Source organism: Mobula birostris, chromosome 30 (assembly GCF_030028105.1).
Source record: "Mobula birostris isolate sMobBir1 chromosome 30, sMobBir1.hap1, whole genome shotgun sequence".
Taxonomy (NCBI): Eukaryota; Metazoa; Chordata; class Chondrichthyes; order Myliobatiformes; family Myliobatidae; genus Mobula; species Mobula birostris.
This window is the reverse complement of record NC_092399.1, coordinates 39,213,248-39,236,983: the sequence shown is the minus strand read 5'-3', so window position 1 is coordinate 39,236,983 and position 23,736 is coordinate 39,213,248.

Genomic DNA, 23,736 nt, shown 5'->3' with positions numbered 1-23,736 from the left:
TGATCTTCGGATTGCGGCCCCTGCCGTCAATCTCGGCAGCTCTACCAACCCAGGGCATATTCAAAACCCGGACTCCAGCACCATCAATGCAGGTTCCAACGACCATGGACACCTTCAAGTGATTGCACGACCTCCAACTGCAACTCCAGGCTGGGTCCTCATGTGCTGCTATTGTGACTCCCTTCTCTCCTTCCCCCACCCCCACTCTGCAACCCCATCTCCCTCAGATCCCATCATCAGCTTCTGGGCCCTCAGAGGCTCCATCTTCCTCTCACCCCAACCCTCCCCTCTCCACTGACACTGCCAGCCTCCCCCCTCCCCACCCCCGATCCCAGCTCTCATCCATGCCGGGTCTTTACCATCCCCCCGGACCTTCAACTCTCTAAGGCAGAGCACTCTGTCCTCGGTAAGGGCCTTACCTTTGTCCCCCTTCGCCCACACCTCAGCGAGTTTCGCGTGCGCCATGACACTGAACTCTTCTTCCGCCAGCTCCGATTTGAGCCTACTTCTTCGGCAAGGACTATCCCACCCCCACCGATGACCCCTTCTCCCATCTTCAACCCTCCTCCTCTTCATGGACACCCCGCTCTGGTCTTCTGCCTGCTCTGGATCTCTTTATTGCTAACTGCTGACGGGACATCAATCGTCTCAACTTCACCACACCCTGTTCCAATTCCAACGTCACTCCTTCTGAACGCTTTGCTCTCCAATCCTAACCTTACCATAAAACCCGCCGATAAGGGGGGGGGAGGGGCGCTGTTGTTGTTTGGTGTACTGACATCTACCTTGCCGAGACACAGCGACAACTCAATGATACCTCCTCTTATTTACCCCTCGATCATGACCCCAGCAAGGAGCACCAGGCCATTGTCTCCCACACAATCACCAATATTATCAGCTCTGGGGATCTCCCTTCCACTGTCATCAACCTCATAGTTCCCACACCCCGCACTTCCCATTTCTCCCTCCTACCCAAGATCCACAAACCTGCCTGTCCAGGTAGAACCATTGTCTCAGCTTGCTCCTGCCCCACTGAACTCATTTCTGCATACCTCGACACTGCTTGTTCAATCCCTTCCCACCTATGTTCATGACACTTCTCAGACTCCGGATTTTTTCAATGATTTTAAGTTCCCTGGCGCCTTATTTTCACCATGGATGTCCAATTCCGATATACCTCCATCCCTCACCAGGAAGGTCTCAAAGCTCTACGTGGATAGAGCGTTGGCTGATTGGCAGGAAACAGAGAGTGGGAATAAAGGGATCCTATTCTGGTTGGCTGCCAGTTACCAGTGGTGTTCCACAGGGATCAGTGTTGGGGCCACTTCTTTTTACATTGTACATCAACGATTTGGATTATGGAATAGATGGCTTTGTGGATAAGTTTGCTGACGATACGAAGATAGGTGGAGGGGCCGGTAGTACTGAGGAAACAGAGAGTCTGCAGAGAGACTTGGATAGATTGGAAGAATGGGCAGAGAAGTGGCAAATGAAGTACAATGTTGGAAATTGTATGGTTATGCACTTTGGCAGAATAAATAAACAGGCAGACTATTATTTAAATAGGGAAAGAATTCAAAGTTCTGAGATGCAACGGGACTTGGGAGTCCTCGTACAGGATACCCTTAAGGTTAACCTCCAGGTTGAGTCAGTTGAAGAAGAAGGCGAATGCAATGTTGGCATTCATTTCTAGAGGAATAGAGTATAGGAGCAGGGATGTGATGTTGAGGCTCTATAAGGCACTGGTGAGACCTCACTTGGAGTACTGTGGGCAGTTTTGGTCTCCTTATTTAAGAAAGGATGTGCTGACGTTGGAGAGGGTACAGAGAAGATTCACTAGAATGATTTCGGGAATGAGAGGGTAGCCAGGGCATCAAAGGTTATGGTGAGAAGGCAGGGGAGTGGGACTAAATAGGAGAATGGATCAGCTCATGATAAAATGGCGGAGCAGACTCGATGGGCCGAATGGCCTACTTCTGCTCCTTTGTCTAATGGTCTTATGGTCTTCTCACCATAACCTTTGATGCCCTGGCTACTCAGATACCTATCAATCTCTGCCTTAAATACACCCAATGACTTGACCTCCACTGCTGCCCGTGGCAACAAATTCCACAGATTCACCACCCTCTGGCTAAAAAAATTTCTTCGCCACTCTGTTCTAAATGGGCTCCCTTCAATCCTTAAGTCATGTCCTCTCGTACTAGACTCCCCATTATGGGAAACAACTTTGCCACATCCACTCTGTCCATGCGTTTCATCATTCGAAATGTTTCTATGAGGTCTCCCCTCATTCTTCTAAACTCCAAGGAATATAGTCCAAGAGTGGACAAATGTTCCTCATATGTTAACCCTCTCATTCCCGGAATCATTCTAGTGAATCTTCTCTGTACCCTCTCCAACGTCAGCACATCCTTTCTTAAATAAGGAGACCAAAACTGCCCACAGTACTCCAAGTGAGGTCTCACCAGTGCCTTATAGAGCCTCAACATCACATCCCTGCTCCTATACTCTATTCCTCTAGAAATGAATGCCAACATTGCATTCGCCTTCTTCACTACTAACTCAACCTGGAGGTTAACCTTAAGGGTATCCGGCACGAGGACTCCCAAGTCCTGTTGCATCTCAGAACTTTGAATTTTCTCCCCATTTAAATAATAGTCTGCCCGTTTATTTCTTCTACCAAAGTGCATAACCATACACTTTCCAACATAGTATTTCATTTGCCACTTCTTTGCCCATTCTCCCAATCTATCCAAGTCTCTCTGCAGACTCTCTGTTTCCTCAGCACTACCGGCCCCTCCACCTATCTTTGTATCATCAGCAAACTTAGCCACAAAGCCATCTATTCCATAATCCAAATCGTTGATGTACAACGTAACAAGAAGTGGCCCCAACACGGACCCCTGTGGAACACCACTGGTAACTGGCAGCCAACCAGAACGGGATCCCTTATTCCCACTCTCTGTTTCCTGCCAATCAGCCAACGCTCTATCCACGTATGTAACTTTCCCATAATTCCATGGGCTCTTATCTTGTTTACCAGCCTCATGTGTGGCACCTTGTCAAGGCCTTCTGAAAATCCAAATACACAACATCCACTGCATCTCCCTTGTCTAGCCTACTTGTAATTTCCTCAAAAAATTGTAATAGGATTGTCAGGCAGGATTTTCCTTCAAGGAAATCATGCTGAGTTCTGCCTATCTTGTCATATGCCTCCAAGTACTCCGTAACCTCATCCTTGACAACCGACTCCAACAACTTCCCAACCACCGATGTCAAGCTAACAGGTCTATAATTTCCTTTTTGCTTCCTTGCCCCCTTCTTAAATAGCGGAGTGACATTTGCAATTCTCCAGTCCTCTGGAACCATGCCAGAATCTATCGACTTTTAAAAGATCATTGCTAATGCCTCCGCAATCTCCACAGCTACTTCCTTCAGAACATGAGTCTTACCATTAATACTATATTCTTCCATCATATTTGACCTACCAAGATGAACTACCTCACACTGTGGCTTCTCAACCCAGTGTTGCATCCAATTGATGTCCCACTGTAACCTCCAACACTATCCACAATACCCCCAACCTTCGTGTCATCAGCAAATTTACTAACCCATCCCTCCACTTCCTCGTCCAGGTCATTTATAAAAATCACCAAGAGTAGGGGTCCCAAAACAGACCCCTGAGGCACACCACTGGTCACCGACCTCCATGCAGAATATGACCCATCTGCAACCATTCTTTCCCTTCTGTGGGCAAAACAATTCTGGATCCACAAAACAAGATCACTTTGGATTCCATGCCTCCTTACTTTCTCAATAAGCCTTGCATGGTATACCTTATCAAATGCCTTGCTGAAATCCATATACACTGCATCTACTACTCTACCTTCATCATTGTGTTTAGTCACATCATCAAAAAATTCAATCAGGCTCGTAAGGCATGACTTGCTTTTGACAAAGCCATGCTGACTATTCCTAATCATATTATGCCTCTCCAAATGTTCATAAATCCTGCCCCTCAGGATCTTCTCCATCAACTTACCAACCACTGAAGTAAGACTCACTAGTCTATAATTTCCTGGGCTTTTTCTACTCCCTTTCTTGAATAAGGGAACAACATCTGCAACCCTCCAATCCTCCGGAACCTCTCCTGTCCCCATCGATGATGCAAAGATCATTGCCAGAGGCTCAACAATCTCCTCCCTTGCCTCCCACAGTAGCCTGAGGTACATCTCATCTGGTCCCAGTAACTTAGCAAACTTGATGCTTTCCAAAATCTCCAGCACATCCTTTTTCTCAATATCTATACACTCAGGGTTTTCAGTCCATTGTAAGTCATCCCAACAATTGCCAAGGGCATTTTCCGTAGCAAAGTATTCATTAAGTACCTCCACTATCTCCTTCGTTTCCATTCACACTTTTCTACTGTCACACTTGATTGGTCCTATTCTCTCATGTATTATCGTCTTGCTCTTCACATATTTGTAGAATGCCTTGGGGTTTTCCTTAATCCTGCTCACCAAGGCCTTCTCATGGCCCCTAATTTCATACTTAAACTGCTTTCTGCTAGCCTTATAATCTTCTAGATCATTAACTAGTATTTTGAACCTTTCGTAAGCTTTTCTTTTCTTCTTGATTAGATTTTCAGCAGCCTTTGTACACCATGGTTCCCATATGCAGAACACCACACAAATATCCCCTGAACATTTGCCACATTTCTGCCGTACAATAGACAATAGACAATAGGTGCAGGAGTAGACCATTCAGCCCTTCGAGCCAGCACCACCACATTTCCCTGAGAACATCTGTTCCTAATTTATGCTTCCAAGTTCCTGCTTGATAGCTTCATATTTCCCCTTACTTCAATTAAATGTTTTCCTAACTTGTCTGTTCCTTTCCCTCTCCAATGCAATGGTAAAGGAGATAGAATTGTGATCACTATCTCTAAACTGCTTTCCTACTGAGAGACCTGACACCTGACCAGGTTCATTTCCCAATACGAGATCAAATTCAGCCTCTCCTCTTGTAGGCTTATCTACATACTGTGTCAGGAAACCTTCCTGAACACACATAACAAACGCCATCCCATCTACTCCACTTGCTTCAGGGAGATGCTAATCAATATTAGGGAAATTAAAATCTCACAACACAAAAACCCTGTTTTTATTGCACCGTTCCAGAATCTGTCTCCCTATTTGCTTCTCAATATCCTGCTACTATTGGGTGGTCTATAAAAAAACACCCAGTAGAGTTATTGACTCCTTCCTGTTTCTAACTTTCACCCACAGAGACTCAGTAGACAATCCCTCCATAACTTCCTCCTTTTCTGCAGCCGTGACACTATCTCTGATCAGGAGTGCCACGCCCCCACCTCTTTCGTCTCCCTCCTATCATTTTTGAAACACCTAAAGCCTGGTACTTTAAGTAGCCATTCCTGCCCCTGAGCTATCCAAGTCTCTGTAATGGCCACAATATCACATCTCCAAGTACTGATCCACGCTCTAAGCTCATCCTCTTTGTTCATGATACTCCTTGTATTAAAATCGACACATGTCAAACCATCGGTCTGAGCACATCCCTTTCTATCACCTGCCTATCCTCCCTCTCACACTGTCTACAAGTTTTTTTGATTTGTGAGTCAACCGCCCCTTCCTCTGTCTCTTCAGTTCAGTTCCCAACCCCCAGCAGCTCAAGTTTAAACTCTCCCCAATAGCCTTAGCAAACCTCCCTGCCAGGATATTGATCCCCCTGGGATTCAAGTGCAACCCATCCTTTTTGTACAGGCCATGCCTGCCGCAAAAGATATCTCAATGATCCAGAAATCTGAATCCCTGCCCCCTGATCCATTCCCTCAGCTGCACATTTATCCTTCACCTCACGCTATTCTTATACTCACTGTCCCGAGATTACTACCTTTGAGGTCCTGCTTCTGAACTTTCTAACTCTCTGCTTTCACGACCTCCTCCCTTTTCCTACCTATGTCGTTGGTACCAATATGGACCACAACCTCTGGCTGTTCACCTTCCCACTTCAGGATATTGTGGACGCAATCAGAAACTTCCTGGACTCTGGCACCTGGGAGGCAAACTACCATCCGTGTTTCTTTCCTGTGTCCACAGAATCGCTTGATGACCCCCTAACTATGGATTCCCTTATCATTGCTACCATCCTCTTCCTTTCCCTACCCTTCTCAGTCACAGGGCTAGACCCTGTGCCAGAGGCACAGCCACTGTTTTTTCCTCCAGGTCAATCATCCCCCCTCCAACAGTACCCAAACAGGAGTACTTATTTGTTAAGGGGGATAACCACACGGGTACTCTCTAGTACCTAGTGTCAAATGCTTCTCATATGATAAGCCTTTCATTCTCAGAAACATCTTTCTGAATCTCTTCTGAACCATCTCCAATGTCAACACTTCCTTTCATACAAACCCCATTTCCAGAAAAGTTGGGATATTTTCCAAAATGCAATAAAAACAAAAATCTGTAATATGTTAATTCACGTGAACCTTTATTTAACTGACAAAAGTACAAAGAAAAGATTTTTAATAGTTTTACTGACCAACTTAATTGTATTTTGTAAATATACACAAATTTAGAATTTGATGGCTGCAACACACTCAACAAACGTTGGGACAGAGTTAAAATAAGATTGAAAAGTGCACAGAATATTCAAGTAACACCGGTTTGGAAGACTCCACATTAAGCAGGCTAATTGGTAGCAGGTGAGGTATCATGACTGGGTATAAAAGTAGCGTCCATCAAAGGGTCAGTCTTTGCAAGCAAGGATGGGTCATGGCTCACCCCTTTGTGCCAAAATTCGTGAGAGAATTGTTAGTCAGTTCAAAAGGAACATTTCTCAACACAAGATTGCAGAGAATTTAGGTCTTTCAACATCTACAGTACATAATATTGTGAAAAGATTCAGAGAATTCAGAGACATCTCAGCGTGTAAAGGGCAAGGTCGGAAACCACTGTTGAATGCGCGTGATCTTCGAGCCCTCAGGCAGCACTGCCTAAGAAACCGTCATGCTATTCTGACAATTATAGCCACCTGGACTCAGGAGTACTTCCGAAAACCATTGTCACTCAACACAGTCCATTGCTGCATCCAGAAATGCCACTTGAAACTGTATTACGCAAGGAGGAAGCCATACATCAACTCTATGCAGAAACACCAGTGAGTTCTCTGGGCCCGAGCTCATCTCAGATGGACCGAAAGACTGTGGAACCATGTGCTGTGGTCAGATGAGTCCATATTTCAGCTAGTTTTCGGAAAAAACAGGCGTCAAGTTCTCCGTGCCAAAGATGAAAATGACCATCCAGATTGTTATCAGCGAAAGGTGCAAAAGCCAGCATCTGTGATGGTATGGGGGTGCATCAGTGCCCACGGCATGGGTGAGTTGCATGTATGTGAAGGTACCATTGACTCTGAGGCGTATATTAGGATTTTAGAGAGACATATGTTGCCATCAAGGCGACGTCTCTTCCCGGGACGTCCATGCTTATTTCAGCAGGACAATGCCAGACCACATTCTGCACGGGCTACAACAGCATGGCTTTGTAGACACAGAGTGCGTGTGCTTGACTGGCCTGTTACCAGTCCAGATCTATCTCCTATTGAAAATGTATGGCGCATCATGAAGTGGAGAATCAGACAACGAAGACCACGGACTGTTGAGCAGCTGAAGTCTTATATCAAGCAAGAATGGACAAAATTTCCAATTGCAAATCTACTACAATGTCCCTTAGCATGACATCCTTGTTTTTATATTCTTGTCCTCTCAAAATGAATGTTAACATTGCATTTGCCTTCCTTATCATCAACTCAAACTGCCATTTAACCTTCAGGGAAGCCTGCATGAGAACTCCTAAGTTCCTTTGCATCTCCTTTTTTTGTATTCTCTCCCTGTTTAAAAAATAGTCTACGCTTTTATTTCTTCTGCCAAAGTGCATGACCATACACTTCCCACACTTTTCCATCTGCCACTTCTTTTCCCATTCTGTTGAAGTCCATTTGCAGCCTTCCTGTTTCCTCAACACTACCTGCCCATCCACTTTGTTTTGTCTTACTTAGCCACAAACCCATCAATTCCATCATCCAAATCATTGACATATGGCATAGAAAGAAGTATACCAACACCAACCCCTGTGGAATATCACTAGTCTCCAGCAGCCAATCAGAAAAGGCTTCCTTTATTCCCACTCTTTGCCTCCTGTTGATCAGCCAATGCTCTGTCCACACCAGTATCTTTCCTGTAATACATGGGATCTTATCTTGTTAAGCAGCCTCATTTGTGGCATCTTGTCAATGGTCTCCAGAAAAGCTACGTACACAATTCTCCCCAATCCACCAATTCTCCTTTGACTATCCTGCAAGATTTTCCCTTGCTGACTACAGTCTATTTTATCATGTTCCTCAAAGTACCTGAAACCTCATCCTTAGAGTCAACTCCAATATCTCCCCAACCTTTGAGGTCAGGCTAACTGGCTTATAAGTTACTTTCTTCTTCCACCCTCCCTTGTTGAGGGGTGGTGTGACCTTTGATCCTTGAAAAATTATTCTTAAAGGCTCCACAATCTCTTCAATCACCTCTTTCAAAACCCTGGGGTGTAGTCCATCTGATCCAGGTGATTTATCTACCTTCAGACCTTTCAAATTCTCCCTAGTAATAGCAACTTCCCTCACTTCTGCCCCCTGACACTCTCAAACTTCCAGCATATTGCTCATGTCTTCCACAGTGAAGTCTGATCCAAAATACTTATTCAGTTTACCTGCCATTTCCTTGCTCCCATTACTAGTCATAGTCATAGTCATAGTCATACTTTATTAATCCCGGGGGAAATTGGTTTACGTTACAGTTACTCCATAAATAATAAATAGTAATAGAACCATAAATAGTTAAATAGTAATATGTAAATTATGCCAGTAAATTATGAAATAAGTCCAGGACCAGTCTATTGGCTCAGGATGTCTGACCCTCCAAGGGAGGAGTTGTAAAGTTTGATGGCCACGGGCAGGAATGACTTTCTATAACACTCAGTGCTGCATCTCGGTGGAATGAGTCTCTGGCTGAATGTACTCCTGTGCCCACCCAGTACATTATGTAGTGGATAGGAGACATTGACCAAGATGGCATGCAACTTAGACAACATCCCCTTTTCAGACACCACTGTGAGAGAGTCCAGTTCCATCCCCACAACATCCCCACTGGCCTTACGAATGAGTTTGTTGATTCTGTTGGTGTCTGCCACCCTCAGCCTGCTGCCCCAGCACACAACAGCAAACATGATAGCACTGGCCACCACAGACTTGTAGAACATCCTCAGCATCATCCGGCAGATGTTAAAGGACCTCAGTCTCCTCAGGAAATAGAGACGGCTCTGACCCTTCTTGTAGACAGCCTCAGTGTTCTTTGATCAGTCCAGTTTATTGTCAAAATCCTCCACCATGTCCACACTGACCCCCTGGATGGAACCAGGGGTCACCGGTACCTTAGCTCTCCTCAGCTCCACCACCAGCTCCTTAATCTTTTTCACATTAAGCTGCAGATAATTCTGCTCACACCATGTGACAAAGTTTCTTACCGTAGCCCTGTACTCAGCCTCATCTCCCTTGCTGATGCATCCAACTATGGCAGAGTCATCCGAAAACTTCTGAAGATGACAAGACTCTGTGCAGTAGTTGAAGTCCGAGGTGTAAATGGTGAAGAGAAAGGGAGACAAGACAGTCCCCTGTGGAGCCCCAGTGCTGCTGATCACTCTGTCGGACACACAGTGTTGCAAGTACACGTACAGTGGTCTGCCAGTCAGGTAAGCAAGAACCCATGATACCAGGGATGCATCCACCTGCATCGCTGTCAGCTTCTCCCCCAGCAGAGCAGGGTGGATGGTGTTGAACGCACTGGAGAAGTCAAAAAACATGACCCATACAGTGCTCGCTGGCTTGTCCAGGTGGGCGTAGACACGGTTCAGCAGGAAGATGATGGCATCCTCAACTACCTCTCCAGCATCACTTTCCAGTGGTTCACTATCTATTCTCACCTCTCTTTCATTTTTTATATATCTGAAAAAAACTTTTGGTATCCGCTTTGATATTTTTGGCTAGCTTACATTTATATTTCATCTTTTCCCTCCCTATGGTCTTTTTAGTTTACCTCTGTTAATTTATAAAACATTTCCAATTCTCTAACTTCCCATTAAATTTTGCTCTACTATATGCCCGCTGTTTTGCTTTTATGTTGTCTTTGACTTCCCTTGTCAACCACGGTTGTGTCATCCTGCCTTTAGAATACTTCTTCTTTGGGGCATATCTATCCTGCGCCTCCTGAATTGCTGCCAGAAATATTGCATGTGCGTGACAGCCCAGGAACAATAAGCTCAAAATGACCCTGGAGTTTAGAACTCCGAAAGAACTACAGCCCATCGAAATGAGCCAGGCCAGTTCATCTTGCACAGGATTATCTAAATCCTAGCTATAAGTTAGTGAAGTACACACTCTTCAATGATGTGAGTATTAATAAAGACTGAGCTGTACTGAAGTTTAGTTTGTGCTGTTAGTTCCAATGTTATTTGTTACCGTAGAGCCGTTACAGTCAAAAGGCTTCAGTATTGTCTACTGTTTCACTTTTACAGCAGCTATGTTCTTTTTTATTTTGTCATCACGATGACAAAACTAACAGTGATGGTGCCATTAATCTATAAAACAACCATCAACCTTGAACTGCCATAGATTTACAGTCAATCACAACTGTGAGACTTGTTTGCTGTGCTCGTTGTTCATCAGTCTACTGTCACTGTCACTCAATATGAATTGATGCAAACTTTCAGTTTTTTTACACAATTTTCTTTCAATCAATGCAGGGCAGGCAGAATGATATCTAATGCTGTGCAAGGCCTATTTTCAGCCTCCTCGCATATATTGGAACTCGCAGGTCTAGGCCTCATCTATCAGATGAGGGACACATCTTTTGCTAACTTAAGATGGTGCTGGTGAAGCACAGCAATGACTTGCTGGCACAAAAACAACTATTAACTACTGTATTAATCACACTTTTTCTCAAAAACGATCACTGCAATCAACAGCCTTCAACTGCGCTTTCTGAGTTGAACTTTTGAAGCACCTGAATGAACTGGCATTTTTGTGGGGTGAAGGTGCAGGATGGTTGAGGCGTGGCATGAGGACCGAATCGAGGCAGCAGGACCCAGGCCCACAAGCGGGGAATGAGTCTATGTTTGGCTGCTGGAGTGGTCTTGAAGGTGATTTGAAGTGGCAGAACTGAGGCGATGCGACGTTGAGGCAGTGGGGCCTGGGCTGGACAGTGAGGAACAAGCCAAAGTTTGATAGATTTAAGCACTGGGCTGAATTCAAAAGGTTCAGTATGGGCAAAATTAAGGCAGCAAGTCTTGAGCTCGAGAGCATGTCGGGCCTGGTTCCGAGAGTGAGTGGTGATCAGCTGTTTGGCTGATTTAAGCACTGGGCCAGATTGTAAAGGTCAAAGTGTCAAGGCAGAGGTGAGGGACAGGCCGGTGTTCAGCTCACTGCTCAGTGAGGTTTACTTGTCTGTGCTGAATTGAAGCTGTGGTCTGCAACTAACTGTGATTGGCTTCATGGCTGGCAACTCATTTTTGTGAACTTCAGTTCTCAGGGTTATTTACTTATTTTTATTTTTTGCGCAATTGTTTTTTTCTGTACATTAGGTGTTTGACGGTCATCCTTTTAAATGAGTTCTATTGGGTTTCTTTGTTTTGTGCTGCTTATGAGGAGCTGAATTTCAAGGTTGTATTAATAATTGTACTTTGCGCTTTGAACATCCAACTACACTCTCCATTCAAACTCTACTTAAAAGGCCATTTAACTTAAGACAGGACACATCCCACGGCAGCTCCATGCTCACTAGAGATACTCACACAACTTCTAAAATACTCAGGCTATGTTCAGACCTTGCACATTTCAGCTTGAAACTCTTTAGGAAATCAATTTCTGCGAGCATCCATGGTCACGTTGCCAGCAACAAGTTCTATGCACAAACTGTTTTGCAAACAACTCTGGGACAGCAGTACAGAAATGTACACATATAGAAACAACATACACAGAGAGCTTTACAAATGTCTTCCCTTGTCCTCTCCAAGGTGCAATGTCTGCATAGGCTCAGGCTCTCTAACGCAGTAATCAGTGAGGTGTGTGATATTCTTACAGCGGAATCTAGAGCCACATCTTGAAAAGGTATTGAGCAGTCAGACTGCAGACATGTACAGCTGGCACGATGAAACTCTCTCAGGGGAAAAGCACAAGGCTGATAACTTCAACACAAAATCATTACTTATCCATTGTGCATTTATGCTTTAACTTTGTTTTATGTGGTGAGAGAGCAGCTAAATATGAAACCTTCTTGGGAGCAGATAAGACCATAAGGCAGAGCAGCAGAATTCGGCTATTTGGCCCATCGAGTCTGCTCTGCCATTCCATTATGGCTGATGTATTATCCCTCTCAACACTATTCTCCTGCCTTCTCCTCGTAACAACATATTGACCTTCACTTTATATATATCCAATGAATTGGCCTCCACAAGTAGCAATGAATTCCACAGGTTCACTACCCTCTGGCTAAAGAAACTCCTCCTCATCTCTGTTCTAAAGAAATGTCCTTCTATCACGAGGCTGTGTCCTCTGGTCCTTGACTCCTCCGCTATAGGAGACATCTTTTCTGTGTCCACTCTACCTAGGCCTTTCAATATTTATAGGTTTCAGTGACAACCTCCCCCTCAGTCACCAGTGAATACAGGCTCAGAGGCACCAAACACTCCTCACACATTAACCCTTTCATTCCCAAAATCATTCTCACAAACTGCTTCAGGATCCTCTCCAGGGCAAGGAAATCCAAAGCCATATCGTATACTGGGACAATGTATCGAGCAATGCCAAAAAGAATTGTAAAAGTTCACAGAACAGTACGTCACATGACATTGCAAGAGAATGTAAACATAGTCCTACTGCCTCTGCCACACTGGGCTGAGAAGAGTGTTGTAGAGTCAGCTGGTGGTTGGCAGTGGGATATTGGAATACTAATGTTCTTTGAGCCTGTGGAGAACACTTTCAGCAGCCCTCCTCAAGCTTTTTGCTCTGGAGGAACCCTTGAAATAATTTTCAGGTCTCAGGGGACTCTGTGTAAAAATTATTATATCTACAGCTCACGGTATGTAAGCGTGATCAGTAAGTTGTAGATATAATAATCCAAGAATAATTGTCAGTGCTCTTTTGGGTAGAGAATGAAATTTTACCCAACCTTTCTTGAAAAAAACAGGTAGTTAAGCTTAGCTTAATTAATCTGTTTCTTACCCTTTCGTAAATTTTAATAACTCATAAGGCAAACACAATAAATTTCTGTTAAATGGCTTAAGCCAAAATGAGATTTAATTTTTCTAAAGGTAGGATAAGTATATTTAATTTAAATGAAGATGATAAATTGATTTTAATTAATGCTATTTACAACATGAGAATTTATTGACAATAAAGTTACTAAAAACCACAATCCAAGGCAATATGAATAAAAATGGAGACTATGACACAATTTTATACAAGACTTTGAAAAACCATTTTCTTACTAAGTGACATGATCATGCTCAAATATAGGCCTAGCATGTGAAACCTGCTCTTGTTTTTTTGCTGCACAAATACTCAATTCTGGATCAAACTTCAGGTAAGCACACACAGATTTCACCTTCAGTTGAGATGGGGTTGTAAACTCGCAATACCGACTATCTTGCTGGCAAACATGCTGTCACTGGTGAATAAAATTGATGATCTCAGAGCCAGGGTGCTGAATCAGAGAGACATTAGGACTGCGTGTGTCCTTTGTTTCACGAAATCCTGGTTAACCCCTTCCTGTACCGGATGCAGCGATTCAGATCAACGGATTTACTATACACCGTCAGGATAGATCTACAGAGTCTCTCAAAAGCAGAGGTGAAGGACTGTGTCTCATGATCAACTTTTCTTTTTCTTTCCCTTTTTTTCCAATATATTTTTATTGAAATAATGACGCAATACAGAATACATAACGGATTACATTTTCCTCCATTTTGCTTTTATATCTTACCCCTAGATAAACCTCCCCTCACCCACCTTCCCCGAACCTACCATGCAGCTTATGTATTTACAATACAACAATTCACAAATACAAATACGGACATTTCACAACCATACCCCCACACTACTTCAAGACAAAGGCCCACACACATCCACAGCATGTCAGATGATCCAAAATACACTCATATTTATAATTTATCAACCACCCTGTGAGGTAAATTATAAGCGTGTTAAATGGAAGGCAACTTCCCAAATACAATCAAATGCCCTCAACTAGTAGGTAATTCCTTAAGACCCCAAAATATGACAAGAAAGATCCCCATTTCAAATAGAACTTTTTCACAGACCCCCTCAAAGTGAAATTAATCTTTTCTAATTTCAGGAAAAACATTACATCCTCTAACCAAGCAGCAGCAGTTGGAGGAGTGGCAGATTTCCAAACCAGCAAGATTCTCCTACGAGCCAATAGCGATGTAAATGCAATGATATCCGACTGGCTTGCATTTAAACCCAAATCATCATCTGCCACACCAAATAGAGCTATAAGCGGGCAAGGTCTCAGTGTCACCCCCAAAACCTCACTGATAATTTTAAAAACCAGTGCCCAATAGTCATCAAGCTGAGGGCATGACCAAAATGCATGTACTAAACCAGCTGGAGAGAAGGAATACCCGTCACAGACAGTGTCTGTCCCAGGGTATATGTCTGCAAATCTGGCATTACTTAAATGTACCCTGTGTAAAACTTTAAATTGTATGAGCCCCAGTCTAGCACATGATGACGAGGAATGAACCCTATTCAATACTTTTGCCCAATATTCCTCAGCCAGATCCAAACAAGGTCATCCTCCCACCTAGTCTCAGTTTTGTTTAGATTTTGAACTCCCAAAGACATCAGCTGAGAGAATAGAACAGAGATCAGCCCTTTATTGTTATACTTTATACTTATTAAAGCTAAGAGTGAGTTTTTCCCACAACATAGCAGGTAGTAGATCAGGAAAAGAGGGAAATTTTTCCTTGACAAAGTGGCAGATCTGCAGGTATTTTTAAAAATGATTATGCGGAAGGCCATACTTACCGCGCAGGTTATCAAAACTATCAAATATGCTATCAGTGTACAAATCCTTAATGTGCATAAGACCGTTCAAACCCCATTGTCTGAAAACTGTATTGAGTATGGAGGGGAGAAAAAGATGGTTCCTATGAATGGGACCCAAAACTGAAGCTGATATGAACTTATTGTGGCAGTGAAATTGATTAAAGATTTTGAGGGTGGAGAGCACGACCGGGTTAGGTGTGAATTGAGAGAATTTCAATGGCAAGGAAGAATACACTAAAGCTGGGAGAGACGAGGAGTGACAAGACCGTGTCTCAAGCAGGCACCAGTTTATATCTGGCCGGTGGAGCCAAAATAACCAGCCAGTAATAATGAATAAAGCTAGGAAGGCCCATTCCACCTACATCACGACCTCTTTGGAGAGTGCGCTTATTTTCCTTGAGACCTTATTTTCCCAAATAAAGGAGGTTATAGCTTGGTCAACTGATTTGAGAAATAACTGAGATAAGAAAACTGGCAAGCACTGGAACAAATAAAGAAATCTGGGAACTATAGTCATTTTCACGGATTGAATTCTCTCAGCTATAGTAAGGTAAATTGCACCATCTCTCAAAATCAGCCTTCGTTTCACTAACCTGAGGCCTGTAATTAGCTTCAAACAGAGATGTAAAAGAGCGAGTAGGATGTATTGCTAGGTATACAAAACCATCTTGAGATAAAGAGAAAGGCAAAGATTCCTGTCGGATCTGTAGGATCAAGTTATTAATGGTAAAACATTTGCTTTTTTGAATGTTCAATTTATAGCCAGAGAAGGCTCCAAATTGACCTAATAATGACACAATAGCAGGACTGCTATCTGCAGGGTCGCTAACATAAAGTAAGAGGTCATCAGCACATAGGGATACACGGTGTTCCATGTCCCCTCACCTAACACCTTGAAATAATGTAGTTGACTTAAATGCAATAGAAAGAGGCTCAATTGCAATTGCAAAAAGAAGAGGAGCCAATGGACAGCCTTGGCGAGTGCCACGTGTTAATGGGAAATAGATTGAGTATAATTTGTCTGTATACATGCTAAAGGCAAGTGATATAATAGATTAACCCAGGCTACTGGGTTCTGGATTCTGCCAAATCCAAACTTCTCCAAAACACTAAACAAGTATACCCACTCCACTCTATCAAACGCCTTCTCTACGTCCAAGGAGATAACAACCTCCAGACTCGGAGAATCACTGGGTGAATAAACCGCATCAACCAGTCGATGGATATTAAAAAAAGGGTGGCGATTTTTAATAAAACCTGTTTGATCATCTGAGATTATTTTGGGAACCATAGAAACCATAGAAACTACAGCACAGAAACAGGCCTTTTGGCCCTTCTTGGCTGTGCCAAACCATTTTCTGCCTAGTCCCACTGACCTGCACACGGACCATATCCCTCCATACACTTCCCATCCATGTATCTGTCCAATTTATTCTTAAATGTTAAAAAAGAACCTGCATTTACCACCTCGTCTGGCAGCTCATTCCATACTCCCACCACTCTCTGTGTGAAGAAGCCCCCCCTAATGTTCCCTTTAAATTTTTCCCCCCTCACCCTTAACCCATGTCCTCTGGTTTTTTTCTCCCCTTGCCTCAGTGGAAAAAGCCTGCTTGCATTCACTCTATCTATACCCATCATAATTTTATATACCTCTATCAACTCTCCCCTCATTCTTCTACGCTCCGGGAAATAAAGTCCTAACCTATTCAACCTTTCTCTGTAACTGAGTTTCTCAAGTCCCGGCAACATCCTTGTAAAACTTCTCTGCACTCTTTCAACCTTATTTATATCCTTCCTGTAATTTGGTGACCAAAACTGAACACAATTCTCCAGACAACACACATAAAAGTTGCTGGTGAACGCAGCAGGCCAGGCAGCATCTCTAGGAAGAGGCACAGTCGACGTTTTAGACCGAGACCCTTCGTCAGGACTAACTGAAGGAAGAGTGAGTAAGGGATTTGAAAGTTGGAGGGGGAGGGGGAGATCCAAAATGATAGGAGAAGACAGGAGGGGGAGGGATGCAGCCAAGAGCTGGACAGGTGATAGGTAAAAGGGATACGAGAGGATCATGGGACAGGAGGTCCGGGAAGAAAGACGGGGGGGGGGAACCCAGAGGATGGGCAAGGGGTATATTCAGAGGGACAGAGGGAGAAAAAGCAGAGTGAGAGAAAGAATGTGTGTATAAAAATAAGTAACAGATGGGGTACGAGGGGGAGGTGGGGCATTAACGGAAGTTAGAGAAGTCGATGTTCATGCCATCAGGTTGGAGGCTACCCAGATGGAATATAAGGTGTTGTTCCTCCAACCTGAGTGTGGCTTCATCTTTACAGTAGAGGAGGCCGTGGATGGACATGTCAGAATGGCAATGGGATGTGGAATTAAAATGTGTGGCCATTGGGAGATCCTGCTTTCTCTGGCGGACAGAGCGTAGGTGTTCAGCGAAACGATCTTCCAGTCTGCGTCGGGTCTCGCCAATATATAGAAGGCCACATCGGGAGCACCGGACGCAGTATATCACCCCAGCCGACTCACAGGTGAAGTGTCGCCTCACCTGGAAAGACTGTTTGGGGCCCTGAATGGTGGGAAGGGAGGAAGTGTAAGGGCATGTGTAGCACTTGTTCTGCTTACAAGGATAAGTGCCAGGGGGGAGATCAGTGGGGAGGGATGGGGGGGATGAATGGACAAGGGAGTTGCGTAGGGAGCAATCCCTGCGGAATGCAGGGGGGGGGAGGGAAAGATGTGCTTAGTGGTGGGATCCCGTTGGAGGTGGAGGAAGACTCTTTCAACCTTATTTATATTCTTCCTGTAGTTCAGTTTTGGTCACCAAATTACAGGAAGGATATAAATAAGATTGAAAGAGTGCAGAGAAGGTTTACAAGAATGTTGCCGGGACTTGAGAAACTCAGTTACAGAGAAAGGTTGAATAGGTTAGGACTTTATTCCCTGGAGCGTAGAAGAATGAGGGGAGATTTGATAGAAGTATATAAAATTATGGTGGGTATAGATAGAGTGAATGCAAGCAGGCTTTTTCCACTGAGGCAAGGGGAGAAAAAAACCAGAGGACATGGGTTAAGGGTGAGGGGGGAAAAATTTAAAGGGAACATTAGGGGGGGCTTCTTCACACAGAGAGTTGTGGGAGTATGGAATGAGCTGCCAGATGAGGTGGTAATTGCGGGTTCTTTTTTAACATTTAAGAATGAATTGGACAGATACATGGATGGGAGGTGTATGGAGGGATATGGTCCGTGTGCAGGTCAGTGGGACTAGACAGAAAATGGTTCAGCACAGCCAAGAAGGGCCAAAAGGCTTGTTTCTGAGCTGTAGTTTTTCTATGGTTTCTATGGTTAACCATTATCAAAAGACACACAGGGCTTACAATCCAAAACAGTGCGAGGGCACAAGTTGCACACAATAACGCACAATGAAAAGAAAGTCTGGCCAAACACACAAAGGAATAAGCTGCCATGGTAATCCCCCAAAACACTGCCCCCACCCCTTTACACAAACAACAAAAAAACCCAATTAACCCCCGAAACCTAGATCTACCTCCCCAACTGAGGATGATCGCAGGCATTACCAAACAAAAAACTTCCAAAGCGTTCCCCATACAACCAAACTTTCAATCTGTGGGTGGCTCCCCTCCTTAAAATTTATACCATCACTTATTCTATCTTTAATATATATAGGCTAAGGATAACACAGGTCAAACAAAGCATTAGAAATTTTAAAAAAAACTAGGAAACTAAACACTGGAGATTCAAATCCCAAATATTTACATTTTGCTGGTTGAAAGTTTTTGTTAATCAGATTCCGCAGCATAGCAGTTCAACCCGATCGCGTTCCACAAATTAAACTGGAACAAATGAACAAAGAAGTGGATTATGAAAATTAACAGTTTGCCTCGGCAGGAGGCCCCTTCAATGCTGCACGAATAACCTAAAAAAAGTCATTGCTCTTGTTCTTCTTCTCCCCAGTGTGAATGATAAAACTCTTTGGCCGCCTCTGGTGTATTGAAATAATGCTTTTTACCGTCATGCACAACCCGGAGCTGGGCAGGATACAAGAGGCCAAACCTGACCTTTCCCGTAAAGCAGGGATTTCACCTCCTTGAAAGCTACTCGTTTTCTCCCCAGCTCTGCACTAAAATCTTCATGAAAAAACACGCGATGTCCGTTGGAAATACAGCTCCTGCTTCCATCTATTGATGATGCGTTACTTATCTTGAAAGAAGTGAAAGACCATAAGACAATAAGACAAAGGAGCAGAAGTAGGCCATTCGGCCCATCAAATCTGCTCCACCATTTTATCATGAGCTGATCCATTCTCCCATTTAGTCCCACTCCCCCGCCTTCTCACCATAACCTTTGATGCCCTGGCTACTCAGATACCTATTAATCTCTGCCTTAAATACACCCAATGACTTGGCCTCCACTGCTGCCCGTGGCAACAAATTCCATAGATTCACCACCCTCTGACTATAAAAATTTCTTTGCATTTCTGTTCTGAAAGGGCACCCTTCAATCCTTAAGTCATGCCCTCTCGTAGTAGACTCCCCCATCATGGGAAACAACTTTGCCACATCCACTCTGTCCATGCCTTTTAACATTCGAAATGTTTCTATGAGGTCTCCCCTCATTCTTCTAAACTCCAAGGAATACAGTCCAAGAGCGGACAAACGTTCCTCATATGTTAACCCTAAGGTAACCAGGAACGTTCTTGGTCTCGTTTGCTTGGCTCCAGAGACACTGGATGGTTTACGTCTGACTCGGTGAGCATGTGAAAGTATAAGAGGCCTTAGGAAGAAATTTGTCCCCAGCACTTCGTCAAAAAACTCAGTCATAAATTTAACAGGGTCTGAACCTTCCAAATTTTCAGGAATGCCGACCATTCTCAAATTGGATCTCCGCGACCGATTTTCGAGGTCATTTTGCTTTCCCTTCAGAAATGCGTTTTCGCTCCGCAACGCTGCAATGGCGGCTTCGGCGCTCACCAGTCGGTCACTGTAATCATTCAGGCCGTCTTCAACCTCACGAAAGCATTCGTCATGCGACTCGTAATAAGACATAACTTGTTCCATGTTAGCATTCACTGGTGACAAAGTATCTTCAAGTTCTCTTTTTAGGGCAGAATGCACCGCTTGCGTCATGTCAGTAAAAAGTACTAAAGAAAGCCTCTCCAGGTCATCGGGTAGCGCAGGTCCAGGTCCAGCAGCGTGCAATGGCGCCATTACTGTAACATCAGCTTTCTTGCTCGAAGCTTCACTATCTTTTTCCCCAGTTTTACTTTGAAGGTACACTTTATTTGCCACTTCAGCTGTTCCACGTCCTCACTTCAGGAAGTCTGATCACCTGGCTGTACTTCTACTCCCTTTTTTTTAAAATAATTTTTATTACAAATGTCGGTGCTATACAATATTTACAAAACCAGTGACTAACATATTTACTACGCTACAAACAGACAATACACGTTAAACCAATATATTGCCATCCTCATCAATGATGGCATTTACACCCCGCGGAGCCCAACGGTCCCGGAACACCTCTACGGTCGCCGTGGACTGTGCGTGTTCCTTTTCAATGTTCACCCGGGCACGAACATACCCCCTAAACATAGCCAGGCAGTCCGCCCGGGGAGAACCTCGTGCCACCCTTTTCCAGGAGCCACGGATGGCAATTTTCGCCAGCCCCAGGAGCAAGTTGACAAGGACATCCTCATCCCTCTGTGCCCCCCTCCTTACTGGATGACCATATATGAATAGGGTGGGACTGAAATGCAACCAGAAGGCAAGAAGCAGCCCACGCAAATACGTCAAAAGGGGCTGCAGCCTCACACGCTCCACGTACATATGGTACACGGTCTCCTCCAGCCCGCAGAAGTGACACGCGGCTGGGAGATCCGTGTACAGACTAAAGAACTTATTGCAGGGCACCGCTTTGTGCAGCACCCTCCAGCCGAGATCCCCAAGGTGCATGGGGAGGACTCCCTTGTAAAGGGACTTCCATTGGGGACCCCCCTCACCTCCAGGTGGGAAGACCGACCGCCATGGCGTGTCGGGACGGTGGACAAGGGCTAGGAAGTGGAGGGTGTGGAGCAACAGCCCATAAAGGTACCAGCAGTGAAGACCAAATAGGTATGGACAAGGGAAGCACAGGAGTGCCGACAGGACTGCTTTGAATCGGTGGACTGGACTGTATCCAGGGATTCATCTTCGAACCTGGATGAGTATGCTGCAGTTGTTACGGACTTCATTAAAACTGTATGGATGAGTGTGTGCCTACAAAGACTTACTGTACATTCCCAAACCAAAAGCCGTGGATGAACCAGGAGGTATATTGTCTGCTGAAGGCCAGATCTTTGGCATTCAAGTCTGGCGATCCAGGCCTGTACCAGAAAACCAGGTATGATCTGCAGAGGGCTATTTCAAGGGTGAGCAGATAATTTCGAATGAGGTTAGAGGTGACATCGAATGCACAACAACTCTGGCAGGGCTTGCAAGACATTACTTCCTATAAAGCAAAACCCAATATCATGAATGGCAGCGATGTTTCACTGCCAGATGAACTCAACGCCTTCTATGCCGGCTTTGAAAGGAAGAACACAAAAGCTGTGAAGATCCCTGCTGCACCTGATGACCCTGTTATCTCTGTCTCAGAGGCTGATGCTATGCTAGGCTGTCTTTAAAGAGAGTGAACTCCCGCAAGGCAGAAGGTCCGGATGGAGTACCTGTTAGGGCTCTGAAAACCTGTGCCAACCAACTGGCGGGAATATTCAAAGACATTTGCAACTCTCACTGCTATGGGCGGAAGTTCCCACTTGCTTCAAAAAGGCAACAATTATACCAGTGCCTAAGAAGAATAATGTGAACTGCCTTAATGACTCTCGTCCAGTAGCACTCACATCGACAGTGATGAAATGCTTTGAGAGGTTAGTCATGACTAGACTGAACTCCTGCCTCAGCAAGGACCTGACCCATTGCAATTTGCCTATCACCACATTAGGTCAACTACAGATGCAATCTCAATGGCTCTTCACACAGCCTTAGACCACCTGGACAACACAAACACCTACATCAGGATGCTTTTCATCAACTATAGCTCAGCATTTAACACCATCAATCCCACAGTTCTGATTGAGAAGTTGCAGAACCTGGGCCTCTGTATCTCCTTCTGAAATTGGACTTCATAACTGGAAGACTACAATCTGTGCGGGTTGGTGATAACATCTTCTCCTCACTGACAATCAACACTGGTGCACCTCAAAGGTGTATGCTTAGCCCACTGCTCTACTCTCTATATACACGTGACTGTATGGCTAGGCATAGCTCCAATACCATCTATAAATTTGCTGATGTTACAACCATTGTTGGTAGAATCTCGGTGACGAGAGGGCGTACAGGAGTGAGATATGCCAACTAGTGGAGTGGTGCTGCAGCAACAACCTGGCACTCAACGTCAATAAGATGAAAGAGCTGATTGTGGACTTCCAGAAGGGTAAGACGAAGGAACACATGCAAATCCTCATGGAGGGATCAGAAGTAGAGAAACTGAGCAGTTTCAAGTTTCTGGGTGTCAAGATCCCTGAGGATCTAATCTGGTCCCAACATATCGATGCAATTATAAAGAAGGCAAGACAGCGGCTGTACTTCATTAGGAGTTTGAAGAGATTTGGCATGTCAACAAATACACTCAAAAGCTTCTATAGATGTATCGTGGAGAGAATTCTGACAGGCTGTATCACTGTCTGGTATGGAGGAGCTACTGCATAGGACGGAAAGAAGCTGCAGAAGGTTGTAAATCTAGTCAGCTCCATCTTGGGTACTAGCCTACAAAGTACCCAGGACATCTTCAGGGAGCGGTGTCTCAGAAAGGCAGTGTCCATTATTAATGACTTCCAGCACCCAGGGCATGCCCTTTTCTCACTGTTACCATCAGGTGGGAGGTACAGAAACTTGATACACTCAGCAATTCAGGAACAGCTTCATCCCCTCTGCCGTTTGATTCCTAAGTGGACACTTGGACACTACCTCACTTTTTTTTGCATGATTCAAATCAAGTCAAGTCAGTTTTTATTGTCATTTGACCATAACTGCTGGTACAGTACACAGTAAAAATGAGACAACGTTTTTCAGGACCATGGTGCTACATGAATAATACAAAAACTACACTGAACTACATAAAAAACACAAAACTACACCAGACTACAGACCTATCCAGGACTGAAAAAAGTGCACAAAACAGTGCAGACATTACAATAAATAATAAACGAGACAAGATGCACAGCAGAGGGCAGTAGGTTGGTGTCAGTCCAGGCTGCGGGTATTGAGGAGTCTGGTGGCTTGGGGGAAGAAACTATTACATCGTCTGGTTGTGAGAGCCCAAATACTTTGGTGCCTTTTGCCAGATGGCAGGAGGGAGAAGAGTTTGTATGAGGGGTGTGTGGGGTCCTTCATAATGCTGTTTGCTTTACAGATGTAACGTGTGGTGTAAATGTCTGTAATGGTGGAAAGAGAGACCCCGATGATCTTCTCAGCTGACCTCACTATCCGCTGCA